Source organism: Bos mutus, chromosome 20, assembly GCF_027580195.1.
Source record: "Bos mutus isolate GX-2022 chromosome 20, NWIPB_WYAK_1.1, whole genome shotgun sequence".
In the NCBI taxonomy this organism is placed as follows: domain Eukaryota; kingdom Metazoa; phylum Chordata; class Mammalia; order Artiodactyla; family Bovidae; genus Bos; species Bos mutus.
Window position 1 is genome coordinate 19,391,873 of NC_091636.1, and position 14,444 is coordinate 19,406,316.

The following is a 14,444-nucleotide window of genomic DNA, read 5'->3' on the forward strand; positions in this document are numbered from 1 at the left end:
AAACTGGAAGCTAGGGGCACAGGGTATCTTACCAACTCTGGTCCAGCATTACATGGGCTTGTATGAAACTTCCTTAGATGGCACTGGAAAAATAATCAGCTTGCTGTAAAATATTAAATTTAATTTGTATTAAAATATATAATAAAATATAAAGCATTAAATATATTATTAAATATTACTGAATTTTATAACATGTTTCATTCTGATCCTAATAGTCTTTCATAAAACCTTAAAAGATTTTCTGCCATGGGATCAAGTGAAATGTCACTTTTTTTCTTAAGCAAAAAGATAAAATTTATGAACCATGCATATGCCAGTTCTGTGAGATGCCATCTTGATTAAAATGTGCTTAAATTTGCTTTCAACTTGGCAGAGCTCCATGGGTGCTTAGACATTAAAACAGCGGGCATTTCTGTCAAGAAGTTTTGTATTTCTTTTTAGAAATGCAGATTAAATTGAGTTACTTTAAAATCCCCACTCTTGAAATCAATATATACAGATCAGGTCTATTCTCAAAAACAAGAAAGTTTTATTCCCATCCCTCTCTTTTTACTGCCAATCCTAAACTCTTTTGTAAGCCCACGAGGACCTCATTGAAAAGTCTTGAGAGACTTGCTTTAATCAGGAAGCAGTAGGCTAATAATTATTTTTTTTAATAGCCACCAATAATGCCTACTTCCCATGTGGCACAGTGGTAAAGAATCTACCTGCCAATGCAGGAGATGCAGGAGATGCAGGAGACATGGGTTTTATCCCTGGGTCGGGAAGATCCCCTAGAGTAGGAAATAGCAACCCACTCCAGTATCCTTGCCTGGGAAATCCCATGGAGAGAGGAGTTTGGCAGGCTACATACAGTCCATGGGGTCACACAGAGTCGGACTTAACCAAGCACGATCATGAAAAATGCCTATCCTCCAAAATGCAGAGGGATGATTAGATGATATCTCTACTTCAAAATTCACTAAAAGTAGAGAAGTTTCCCATTCAACTACAAGATGATACTGGACACCCTTCTAAGGACACACGTACATCCCTTAGAGGCAGAGATCACAAACTGACAACCAAACACCTAATGTGATCAACCTATTTTCCCCATGTTAACGGGTAGCAACAAGTCTCACAATGTTAGCATAGTATTTTTAAACAGTTGAATTAATTGGCTGTCAATATTTAAAACTCAGGAGATTTTACGACTTTATTTTCAGCTCATTTGAAAAAAAAGTCAAAAGATCTGGAACTTCTACAGGTACACATGCTTGCTCTTCAGCAAGACAACAATCCCCAGATGGTGAGTAATGGACACTCTCCATGGGTGGAGAAATATTTGATTTGCTACGACTCTACCATGTCCTATTACATTGTAATCCCTCCCTGAACCATTAACTTACAACACCTATCTGACCAGTGCAAACCGTCTTTCATAATGAAGAGACGGATTGGATGCATATATGGATGTATGGATGGATGGACGGGTGGACAGAATGCAATTAAGCCCCAAATTATGCAGCTTGCTGAACAGTAAATTTTTATAGCAAGCACTGTTTTGAACCAAATACACCAAGGTTCCAAGACTTCCCCAAAATTAGAATTTTGAATTCCTCGGGCTAACCCAACTGAATAATAGACTTAAATAGTTGAGACTAAGACTCTAACTACTTCTGGATCTAGACCAGACCGTTTCTGCCTGCTTTTCAAAACAGGAGACCTTGGGGGTGATCACGGCCATTTGCTAGCCCACATGGCACCTTTGTGGAAAAAGTTCCCCTTCCTGTGGGTTGACGCATCAATGGCTTGGCAAGCAGAGTAGGACTTCCTTTTCACTGCACTCAACTCCCACACCAGCCCAATTGTACGGTGATTAATCTGCACAGATATAGGCAGCACCACAGCCCTGGAAGTGAACTTTACACAAACCACAAATGAAATCAACATGCAAATGAAATTCAACCAGAGAGATGCACCTGATAAATCAAGAGATTAAAGGGACATGAAGATCTGTGTGTGCTTTCACTGGTAAGCTGGATGTTTAATCTCTCAGATGAAACAGATCTTAAAACTTTTGAAAAAGGGAAATAAATGAACACTACCCCAGGCCAAGAGAGCTGAAGATCAAAGCACTCTACCTAATCTCCAAGATCATTCTGTCCTGATGAACAGGTCTCCTACATGGGTAGATACACACAGTCTATTCAGAAAACCAGTTTTTATTTATTGGGGGTAAAAATAATTTACAAGAATGTTTTCACTTTACTATTTTTGAAGTATAGTCAAATTTACAATGTTGCAGGTGTACAGCAAAGTGATTCTGTTATTATACACACATATTTATATGTATATTCAGATTCTTTCCCACTATAGGTTATTATAAGATATAGTTCCCTGTGCTATACAGTAGGTTCTTGCTGTTTATCTATTTTATATATAGTAGTGTATTTATGTTAATCCCAAATTCCTAATTTACCTCCCCCTTTTTCCCCTTTGGTATCATAAATTTGTTTTCTATGTCTTATGAGTCTATTTATGTCTTGTAAATAAGTTTATTTGTATCATTTTTTCAGATTCCACAAATAAATAATACCAGATGATATCTGTCTTTCTTTTTCTCACTTACTTCACTTAGTGTGATAATCTCTAGGTCCATCCATGTTGTTTCAAATGTCATTTCACTCCTTTTATGGCTAAGTAATATTCCATCATGTGTGTATGTGTATATATATAGACACACATATACATGACATCACCTTTATCATTCATCTGTTGATGAACATTTAAGGTTGCTTCCATGTCTTGGCTATTGTACATAGTGCTTGACAGCATGTATCTTTTCAGATTAGAGTCTTTGCCTTCTCCAGATATACGCCCAGGCATAGGATTGCAGGGTCATGTGGTAGCTCTAGTTTTAGTTTTTTAAGGAACCTCCATACTGTTGTTCATAGTGGCTGCACCAATTTGCACTCCCACCAGCAGTGCATGAGGGTTCCCTTTTCTCCACATCCTCTCCAACATTTATTGTTTGTAGACTTTTTGATGATGGCCATTCTGCCTGGTATGAGTGGGTACTTCTTTACAGTCTTGATTTGCATTTCTCTAATAATTAGCAATTTTGGCCATCTTATGTCTTCTTTAGAGAAATGCCTATTTAGGTCTTCTGCTCATTTTGGGCTTTTATAAGAATTTTGTATCAATAAGAAGTCTATATCAAATGAAAACTTTGAAAATACAATTTTTTTTTTTTTTCCATCTTAAGTAGCCCATTCAAGGTAATTTTTTCCTACTCCTTAATGGAACATGAATTTCAACACTTTGTGCCAGTCTTACTTCCCTGCAATTTCCCCTGCCCTAACTCACTGTTCAATTTTGTGTTTCTGGTGCCTGCTGAGACCGTGATACTCTGAGCTTTCAGTGGGAGTCCTGACGGCCTTGCTCATCAAGTTTGTCAGTACAGTCTTCTGTACTTTTTGAATCTGAAGAATAAGCACTTAACACAGAAGGGATATTTTCCCAGTCCAGTGGAAGTAACAAATGTCAAGTATCCCTTCGACTCTCCTAGAGGAATCATCAGGGCTAAGCTTCCAGCCCCAAGATGACCTCGTGCTTCCACTTGACCTGACATAGCTGCCCTGACCTAGAAGGAGGTTAAGAAAAGCCCTGCCCTCTCCAGAGAAAATACTTTTGAATAATGTATGTCATCACTGAATGTTCTTTTTCAGATCTTATAGATAGTGGAAATGAAAGAAGCATTATGTAGAAAGAAATTCATTTTGCATCTCTGAAATATCTTTGATCTTCTCCCATTCCCTGGTTTTACCCAACGACAAAACATTTGCAAACATTTCAAAATGTAGTCATGTAATTTTCCCTTTCATAAAATAACAACAGTAATAATAAAGTTGTCTTCATCTAACATAAAAGTGTTATACCCTTCTCCTAAAGAGAGCTGGTGTTCTGTTTCAATTTACAGGGACAAAGATGTGACTTCATATACCTTCATATGCGACAATGTTGGAAAGGCATTGTAGTTGTCCGGGGTTCTCACTGTAGCCCCTAGGACACAGTACATGAGATGGTTGAATAGTAAGGTTCTGGGCATTGCCATCTTGAGAGGTACTTAGAGGAGTTTCACAGGGAACATCATGACCTATGTTGGCTGGTGGTGGGGGCGGGTAGCAGGACATGTTGGCGGCGGGGGGTCCCTTTTTTCCTTCTCCCAAAATCTCACTTTAATACATTAACTAGGAATTCCCACAGCCACCTACTGGTACTCGGGAGGAGGTATCCTTCCCTAGCTCTGCCATTCCTCCATTTTCCATTATGGGTAGAGAAAAGGATTGTCTGCTTGTTGGGTCCCCCTCTTCCTCAATCTCTCTTTCTCTCTCCTTCCCTCGCTCCCTCCTTCTCAATATCTGGACCACACCATCCCACCCTCTCCATCACCCTCTCTCTGTCTTCTTCCTCTCTCCTCCTCCTCTTTCCATGCCTCTTTCTTCCTCCTTCTAGCTATCTGTAACTCTTCTCCCCTCTACTTTTCACCCTCCCTTTCACCATGAACTACCATCCTGAAATCACAGATGGTCTTCTGTTCTCCTTATTTAAATCCACAGGGGCAGAACTAGCTGCCTGGGGACAGAGAAAGTAAGTCCACTGTGAGGAAAAATGGTGGGAAGCCCATTGGGCCCAGCTCCATAACGAAGATGTGTCAGGATTAAAGAAGAGATTCTTTATGATATTTAAATGGGCTCTTCAAAGCTCTCAAACTTTTTGGGCAACTCAATAGAAGTAAATAAATGGGTTTTAACAAGATAGACCAAAGGGAAATTATACACAATGAAATTTCCTCTCCTATTTATATATATCTGTCCAGGTGATTTTGAGGGATCATAAAATGAGGGGCAGTGATCATCAGATTCTCAAATGACAACTGTGAACTAAAACAGTCCAATGTATTACTTATGGAGGATGTTTTCTTGTTTTTTTTTTTTAAATTTGGTTTGGCTGTAATGTTGGCCATGCCACAATGGCATGTGAGGTTTTAATTTCCTGACCAGTGATCAAATCTGCACTTCCTGCAGTGAAAGCACAAAGTCTTAAACACTGGACCACCAGAGAGGTCCCTGGAGAATGTTCTAATATAGATTTTATGTTTATAGTCATTGTGACTTACGTCCTGACTTTTTAATGATAACTGTACATACTATGATGCATTAAATCCCTTTGCACATACATTGCTATTCCTCGTGGTTCAGTTGGTAAGAATCTGCCCGCAGTGCAGAAGACCCGGATTCAATACTTGGGTCAGGAAGATCCCCTGGAGAAGGGCATGGTAACCCACTCCAGTATTCCATGGACAGAGGAGCCTGGTGGGCTACAGTCTATGAGATCACAAAAAGTTGGACACGACTATGCGACTAACACTTTCACTTCACTTTTCACTTCCACTTTATAATAGTGTAATTTTAATTCACTAACATAAATAAGTCAAAAACTTAAAAAATATATCATTCCCTGACTTCTGTGTCTTTATTTCTCTATTGGTCTAGGACACAGAGAAAGGATGGAGTGTAATTAAGCCCTCAGATTCCTAACAACTCCCACTGTTAAGAATAGAGTGCACAGACAGAAGAGTGAGTCAGCTGATTCAAGGACCAAGGAGGAAGAAAGTGAGACCTGCATGGCAGCCCATCACAGGGAAGCTGGGCCCAGTGAGAAGCAATGAGTAGCAAACACACTGCATGCCATACTGACTTCCCAACCTCATCATTGAAAAAAAAAATTCTATGTTTAACAAGGCTGAGAATTGTCTGCTTACAGTCATGAGATCCTGAAAAACGAAAGTCAAGAAAATAAGGAGGAAAAATCAGGTCAGACATGAATAGAGGCCATTCTGTTGGTAATATTCAGTTACAGGCTTTTGCCAGGATTTCAACTGGGAGGAATTAGAAGATAAAATCCAAAACCTGTCATGTAGTATTTGTACGTATCCAGTATTGTATCACTGGAGAGAACTGAGTTAATATCTGTGAGTCATCCTACCAAGAGCGGGTGGGCCAGGTAAGCAGCATCCCTAACAGAACGGAGACTTCACAAGGCTTATTCCCGCCAGAAGGGCTCTGGGTGGGGCAACCGCACATCCCCATTTACACAGGACAGTGCTGCGTCACATCTGTTGTTCAGCATAATGATTAATAGCACATCTTTTTATTCTCAAAAGATCTCAATTTTCATGATCAATTAAAGGTCCCTTTGTTGTTGTTGTTTAGTCAATAAGTCACGTCCAACTCTTCTGCAACCCCATAGACTGTAGCCTGCCAGGATCCTCTTTCATGGGATTTCCATGCAAGAATACTGGAGTGGGTTGCCAATTTCCTTCTCCAAGGGATCTTCCCAACCCAGGAATCAAACCCATGTCTCCTGCATTGGCAGGCAGGTTCTTTACCACTGACACAGAAGGGAAGGTCCCTTTAGGTATGTGCTATGTAATGGATTATTTGTATTCCATTACAGGTGTCCAGGGCTTCCCTGATAGCTCAGTTGGTAAAGAATCCACCTACAATGAGGGAGACCTGGGCTCAATCCCTGGGTTGGGAAGATCTCCTGGAGAAGGAAAAGGCTACCCACTCCAGTATTCTGGCCTGGAGAATTCCATGGACTGTATAGTTGCAAAGAGTCGGACATGACTGAGTGACTTTCACTTCACTTCACAGCTGTCCTAATATATGTCACAGATTGCATTCAACAGAACCTCTGGAGCTGAAGAAGAAAATGTAAATGAAACTTATTTAGAAATTATCTTCATCAACCATTAGAGATAAAATATAAGGAAAGATAGAATACAAATCAACCCAAAAAAGTAAGAAGCAATATGAAGAAAGAAAATGCAACACTGCCCTTAATTTCCTCATCCTCTGCCTTAGAGTTGGTTACCCATGATAACTGGAAAGCAATCTTAGAAATGAATATAATCCATTAAGAAAATTTTTTTAACCTTTGATTCAAGAGACAAATGGTCTTTCTATTTTAACCAAAATACCTAAGTAGCAAATAGATATTACTAACACAAAGATCTTAAACCTAGTTTTCTGAGGAAAAGAAAAAAAGGTACTTTCAGCATATACATAAGAAAGAATTGTCCCCCTTTTAAAGCCACATGGGGAACTTAACTGTTACATTTCTCTTGCTAGGAGACCACAGACCAGAAAAAGCCAGGTTCAAGCTCACAACTAGAGCAAAATCTTTTACATCACCTATAAGTTGCTTAACATGGTAATGCAGCTATCAGTTTCCCTATACAGAGGTCTAGAGCCTAGTTAACAAGCAAAAATGAGATAAGGTCAAAATATGAGCTGTCAGGGTCTCCACTATATCTACTTTGAATTAAACTACTGACTCCTCCCCATGTTGCACTATGAAAATGGCTTGACTCATGAAACAGGACAGGACATAGTCACACAGATGATGAATATTCTATCTTCAGTCCCATAACAGCTACACAGCAGATTCATCATATCAAGATGCTCTCTACATCCATTATCTAGAAAGGTAGTAATTCTTCCTCTTCCATCACAACCATCATGTCCCGAATTTCTCCCAGTCCCCCGCATCCAATATAACTGAGGACACATTCAATAATTCGATCTTTTCTGCTGAATGCACTTGTCAACAATTTCAATACTGCCCTGTCGTGATTCCTGCCTTCCCTCCAGGCCATATGTTCTTTTTTTTTCTGTATTGAAATAAAATATAAGCACAGAGAAGGACAATGGATTTTCACAACATTTTAAAAATTAGAACACTGCAGCATCTAGAGGCCCCCTCTTACGTTGCATCTCAGTTATCTTTTCCCCTTAAAGTTAATCACGATCCTGAATCCTGAGGCCAAAGGTCTGTTCCTAAGCGTCATATGAACAAAATCATGTAGCATACACGCTTTGGGTGGGCTTCTTTTCTCCACACCGTGTTCTTGAGATTCATCCATATTGTGTGTGACTGACTCTCATTCCTCTGTATTGCTGTATGGTAAGTTATGTTTTGACTATACCACAAATTAGTGAGCTGCTTTCATTTTTTGCTATTACAAATAATGTTACTATGAGCATTCTTGCACATGTCTTTCGGTGGTCTAATGTACAGAGTTTTGCTAGATATGCACCTAGGAATTGAAATCTTAGACTCTAGGTTATTATATATGCTCTTTCACAGATATTGAAAAGCTTCCCAAAGTGAATCTACTAATTTATACTCATACCAGCAGGGTTTCTATTGCCTCTCATTCTCAGTGGTGCATGCTAAGTCATTTCAGTTGTGTCTGACTTTTTTGCAATCCTGTGGACTGTAGCCCACCAGTCTCCTCTGTCCATGGGATTCTCCAGGCAAGAATACTGGAGTGGGTAGCCATGCCTTTCTCTAGGGGATCTTCCCCACTCAGGGATCGAACCCACGTCTCTTATGTCTTCTACATTGGCAGGCAGGTTCTTTACCACTAGCGCCACCTGGGAAGCTGTCAGTCATTTCCATTTTAGCCAATCTGATGGATGTAGTAGTATAGCATCAATGTGGTACTGTGGATGTAATTTAAATTTCCTAGAGACTGGTGAGGTTGAACTACTCAGATTTCCTTGTTTGTTTGTTTGTTTTTGTCTATGCTGGGTCTGCACTGCTGTGCAGGCTTTCCTCTAGTTGCAGTGAACAGGGGCTACTCTCTGGTTGAAGTGCACGAGCTTCTCATTGCTGTGACCGCCCTTGTTGCGGAGCATGGGCTCTGGGCTCACAGGCTTCAGTTGCAGCACATGGGCTCAATTGTTGTGGCTCCCAGGCTCTAGAACACAGGCTCGGTAGCGGTGATGGATGGTCTTAGTTAACCCTAGGCATGTGGGATCCTTCTGGATCAGGAATCAAACCCATGTCTCCTGCATGGGTGGATTCTTTACCACTGAGCCACCAGGGAAGCCCCCACCCATATTTCTTCACATTTGAGCTTTTACTTAGCCAATGGTCAATCTCAGTCATTCAGCTCCTCTCGGTTAAACTTATGAAGGATGCTGCCATAAGAACCAAGGGGGTGTACACACATTCCACTCAAAGCCATCCTGCTTGTTGGCCTTTGTCACTGTCCACCAAACATTCCCACATCAAGACTCAACCACCTAGTGGAAGCCAGCCTCCTCTCTCCTGAAGTAATCCAGTCAGACACACGCTTCATTACAAACCTACCTGTGAGCTCCCCACATAATCTTACTTCGCAGTAAAAAAAGTGTGCCGAGTTTTCTTTGCCACTTAGTATCTATATGGCCAAGTGCAAGTCATTTGACCTCTTTTGGACTCAGGTTTCTTACGTGGAAGTGAGAGCATTGCTTACCTCACAAAATTGTTACAAGAATTAAAGGATTGTGAGCTTTAAATCCCTTCTTCAATGTCTAGTAGGTATTTTGCACTTGGTAAATATTATTTTTTTCCATATCCTTTTATCTCTCCACCATTATTAACCTCCTCCTTTTACTTTATTAAGGAGGAGAAGGGAAAAAACCTTTGGCTTCTGCAATCAAGCCTGATGCTGATTCTTGACTAGCTCAATTATTAATTTCCCTGTATCACCATACTCCAGTACTCTTGCCTGGAAAATCCCATGGACAGAGGAGCCTGGTAGGCTGCAGTCCATGGGGTCGCTAAGAGTTGGACACGACTGAGCGACTTCACTTTCACTTTTCACTTTCATGCATTGGAGAAGGAAACGGCAGCCCACTCCAGTGTTCTTGCCTAGAGAATCCCAGGGACGGGGGAGCCTGGTGGGCTGCCGTCTATGGGGTCGCACAGAGTCGGACACGACTGAAGCGACTTAGCAGCTTAGCAGCATCACCGTACACTCTAAAAGGTATCTGGTTGGTTGGTTAGTTGTTGGTTTTTATTTAAACAGTCTTGAGTTAAATATTAGAATAATTTACACTAAAATTTCAAACTTTGGTGCTGCTCTGAAAGAACTTGGAAGATCTGGCAACACTGCTCACGTTTCCTCACAGCAACAGATCACCTGGAAATGAGCAGCCACTGCCCCTCCTTGCTCCCCGAGCCTGGCCATGAACTCTCTGGTTAGCCACACTCCTCTCCCTTCCCTCTTTTCCATCAGGCTGGTCTCATGCATTTATACCACCTCACTAGACTGACAGTGTTTCAGTTTTCTACCTCTTCTCTAGATTCTTAAAGAACAAAATGACAGCTGTCTAAGATCTACCAGATACTTGCATTTAACATTGTTTCTCTTACAAGTATAGACTCCACAGTTCTCCAGATTCTTAACAACTTAAAATTGTCAGGTCTGGTTGGTTAGCCACTGGAACAGATTATCACAAACTTAGTGACTTAAAACAATACAAATGTACTGTCTTTCAGCTATGGACATCAGAGGTCCAGAATGGGTCTCGATGGCCTAAATTGGAGTTCGAAGAGCTGCATCCCTTTCTGGGGGCTCAGAAGAGAACTCGCTTTCTTTCCTTTTCTAGCTTGTGGAAGCTGCTCTTATTCTTTGGCTTATGGCCCTCTTTCTCCATCTTTAAAACCCAGAAAGGACTGGTGGAGACTGTCTCATGCTGCGTCATACTGACACTTCCTGTTACACCACTGCCTCCCTCTTCTACTCTTGAGCCCCCATGTGATTACATTATGTGTGTGAGTCGCTCAACCACATCTGACTCTTCGCAATACCATGGACTGTAGCCTGTCATGGAAATCTGTCCATGGAAATGAACATGGAAATCTTTTCTCTGTCCATGCAAATCTTCAGGCAAGAATATTGGAGTGGGCTGCCATTCCCTTTTCCAGGGGCTCTTCCCTACCCCGGGATCAAACCCGGGTCTCCTGCGTTGCAAGCAGGTTCTTTACCATCTGAGTCACCAGGGAAGCCTTCCAGATAATCTAGGACAACCTCTGCATCTCAAAGTCATCTAATTATCAACCTTAATTCCGTCTCCAACCTTAATTCCCCTTTGCCAGGTAACACAGCACATTCACAGGTTCCAGGGGTTAGGATGTGAACATCTTGAAAGTGGGGGAAGGAGGAAGGCAGATGGGCATTATTCTACCTTGCACAGCCCTCAATACTCTTAATAAGCCTTTCTTTTCTTGAAAAAATGGTTGAGCTACAATTGTTAATTTACCTAATAATGTTGCTACAGTTTCTTCAGTTCAAAAACCAAACAAAGGGATTTGTCTGATAATCTAGAGGTTAAGACTTCACCTCAATGCAGGGGTACAGGTTTGATCCCTGGTCAGGGAGCTAAGATCACCCATGCCTGCCAGCCAAAAGACCAAAACATAATACAGAAGCAATATAATAACAAATTCATAAAGACTTTTAAAATGGTCTAAATTAAAAAAAAAAAAATCTTTGGAAAAAAACAAGCCTTCAAAATCCAAACAACTCATAGCCAATATTGTAACATTCCCATGGCAAAGCAAAGCAGTTTTCTCCTGCATGCCTATAAATTCCAACTGGCACTTTTTCTTGCTCCCCCAAAACATGATCACCTTTTTGGTCTGTTAGGAAGAATGAAGCAGATAGGGCAGAGTAAAGACGAATGACATGAGCTACAGATCCAGGTGCAATTTCACTTGGGGATTTAAAACAGAGGAAACACGAAGAAGCATATCAAAGAAACTTCTGTGTTGCCTAGGGTACCCAAGCCCTCAGCACAGCTCTGAATAAGAATTCAGTCTGAGAGCAATCCTAAACTGCTAAAGGTGCCCATGAATATTCCACCATGTTCCCTCTCCACAGTGTTTCAGATATTGCCCAGAGAAGGTCATCTGATTCACCCATGACACTGTCAGATTTAAACAGGAAAACAAATAAGACAAAGCAAGCAAAATCACATGGGATACTTTCATGTATCTCTTCTCCACATAGATAATAAGGACATTGCTTCCAGTTTACAAAACTCATTTGCTATTTCAAATCTTAAAGATTATATAACAAGCTTAAAATCAGTTGACTATATATGCATTTTCTCTATATAAACTTTGGGGAATTTTTCAGTGCACCAAATAATTTTTAAATATAGTGCATTTTGATTTCTATCTGAATTCATTTCCCAAATCACACACAAAGTTAGCTAGGTAATCAGACTCATCCTTAGGAGTCCAGCTATGAAGTTGGGAGACAGGATCCTGCCATGAGGATCATATCCTATATATAATCAGATTCTTGCTCTTCCTATTTCTAGCTAAACATTTTCAAATATTCCTAATTGCTTCTTTCTCTCTTAGACTTTATTTTCATAACACTTATGAGAGTTTTAATTAATTATCAAGCTAAGTTTTTGTTTACCTCATGAGGACAGAGACATTTCTTCTTTCTTCCAAGTTTCAGCTCTGTGCCCAGCATACAGTAGACTCACAAATGCCGCTGAATGAATAAAGCTCTTGTGTGTCTTTTTAGTACATATATTTATTCATGCCAGGCACTATTTTAAGTCTTGTGCGTATATTAATTCATTAATTCTTATAACCATTTCTATTACACAGGGGCCATTATTTTCTCATTTTACAGATAAGAAAATGGGCATAGAAAGGTTCACTGATTTGTACAAAGTCACACACAGCCACTAATAACAGATAACATTGATTGAGTACTTATATGTGCCAGCAGGGCTTTGCAACCCAAGGTAACTTTGTCCAAACTACAAAAACAATGCTCCTTTAGGACAAATGAATTTATGAATTTAAACAGGCATCTGCTCCTCCAGGATGGTTAAACTCCCTCCAGGGCACGGGGGTTGTAAATCGAGAGCAGGCTCCCACCTGCACTGGCCCTCCAATCCTGAGCCTTTCAGCAGGGCCCAGCCAGCATAAAACACAGTGCACAAACACCTCACCCACAAGCTGCTCTGAGCACTAAATGGTGATTATCTCATAGCAACCCAAGAAACAGGCATTAGTATTATCATCCCTATTTTACAGAAACAAGACCAGCGGCCCACAGAAGCACAGTGGCTGCTCGAGCTGTCCAGCTATTGAGTGACCGCGCTAGGACCCGAGCCAGGCACTGTGGTGTAAGGGCCCACACACCCACCAATACTCCCTACTGAAATTCTTACTCCTGGTTCTTGCAGCACCCTCCTATCTAGTCTCCATGCCCCCTGACTTGTCCCACAACTTAATCTACTCCTGAAACCACATGACCTTCTTAAAGGCACAAACCTGATCGTGTCTCCTTCCTGCTCAAACACTTCAAAAGCTCCCATACCCCACCCCACCCCCCAAGAAAAGTCAAGAGTCCTTCCTATGGCTAAGAAGGCTCCTTGTGATCTGACCCTGGCCACAACCTAGTGAACCCCTAACTCTCTCTCTGCCCCCACCCTGCAAACATCCTGCCCTGTGAACCTTCACACTTTTGCTGCCACCCGCCTTAGCAGAGGATTGTCTTTCCACCTGGAGCCCTTTCCTCCCCTCATTGCAGTTGATCAGCTCCTACTCATAACTCACGTCTCAGCCTAAATGTCTTCCCCAATTCATGTTCCCAGAACCCTCAGTCTAAATTAGATTCCCTAGGAGATTCTTTTATCATACCACATGTTTTCTTTACAGCAATGTCACATATATGTGTTTATGTGATCATTCAATCAAAACCAGTTTTCCAAAATCCTAAGTATCAAGACAGCAGAGGCAATGTCTGTTTTGCTAGTTAACTGTAAACTCAGCATCTGACACACTTCCTGGTTCACACAGACAACCAAATCCTTTTGAATATCCCTGCTGGGCTCACCGTGCTTGCTCATCACCGCCCTCGTCACAATATACTGGAGCAGCCTGACTGTCTATCTTCTCCCATCAACTATAACTATGTTAGACACTAGGAGGACAAGACTCAATTTGACTTAGACCCTACTACTGAACCTCCAGGATCTAGCACGTTGCTCAGCACACTGCAAGCACTCAAACATTTCAGAGTAAACGAGCAAAGGAGCAGAAGTTCTTCGCTGTATCATCACTGTATTATCACTGCCATAAATGACATGAATGAGCTGAAGAACAGTTCTACTCTAACCATTCTAAAGAAACAGAATCTGGATGGAGCACTGCAAAAGTTTTGGTGGGCTTCCCAGGTGGCTCAGTGGTAAGGAATCTGCCTGCAATGCAGGAGACTCAAGAGACGTGGGTTTGATCCCTGGGTCAGGGAGATCCCCTGGAGGAGGGCACACGGCAACCCACTCCAGTATTCTTGCCTGGAGAATCCTGCAGACAGAGGAACCTGGCGGGTTACAGTCCATAGGGTCACAAAGAGTCAGCCATGACTGAAGTGACTTAACGTGAAAGTTTCCAGCTTCAAAATCTGACCCAGCATGTTCCCCAGCCACAGCAGACAGGGAAGCCAACTCAGGCCTTGATGAAAAATGACCTGTCAGCTTAGTCAAAGATCTCAGGAGTGACCACTCACACAGAAAGCTCAGCATCCACTT

General features: G+C 41.4%; 1 long non-coding RNA gene across 2 annotated transcripts in view; it reads right to left on the reverse strand.

The window, feature by feature from the left end:
* The window catches only part of LOC138984186 (uncharacterized), a 509,093-nt gene that overhangs the window by 389,388 nt on the left and 105,261 nt on the right, over positions 1–14,444 (reverse strand). For both annotated transcript variants that reach the window (XR_011461445.1, XR_011461446.1), the window contains exon 2: positions 33–103. This is a non-coding gene — a long non-coding RNA (uncharacterized lncRNA). The remainder of the gene's footprint in view (positions 1–32; positions 104–14,444) is intronic.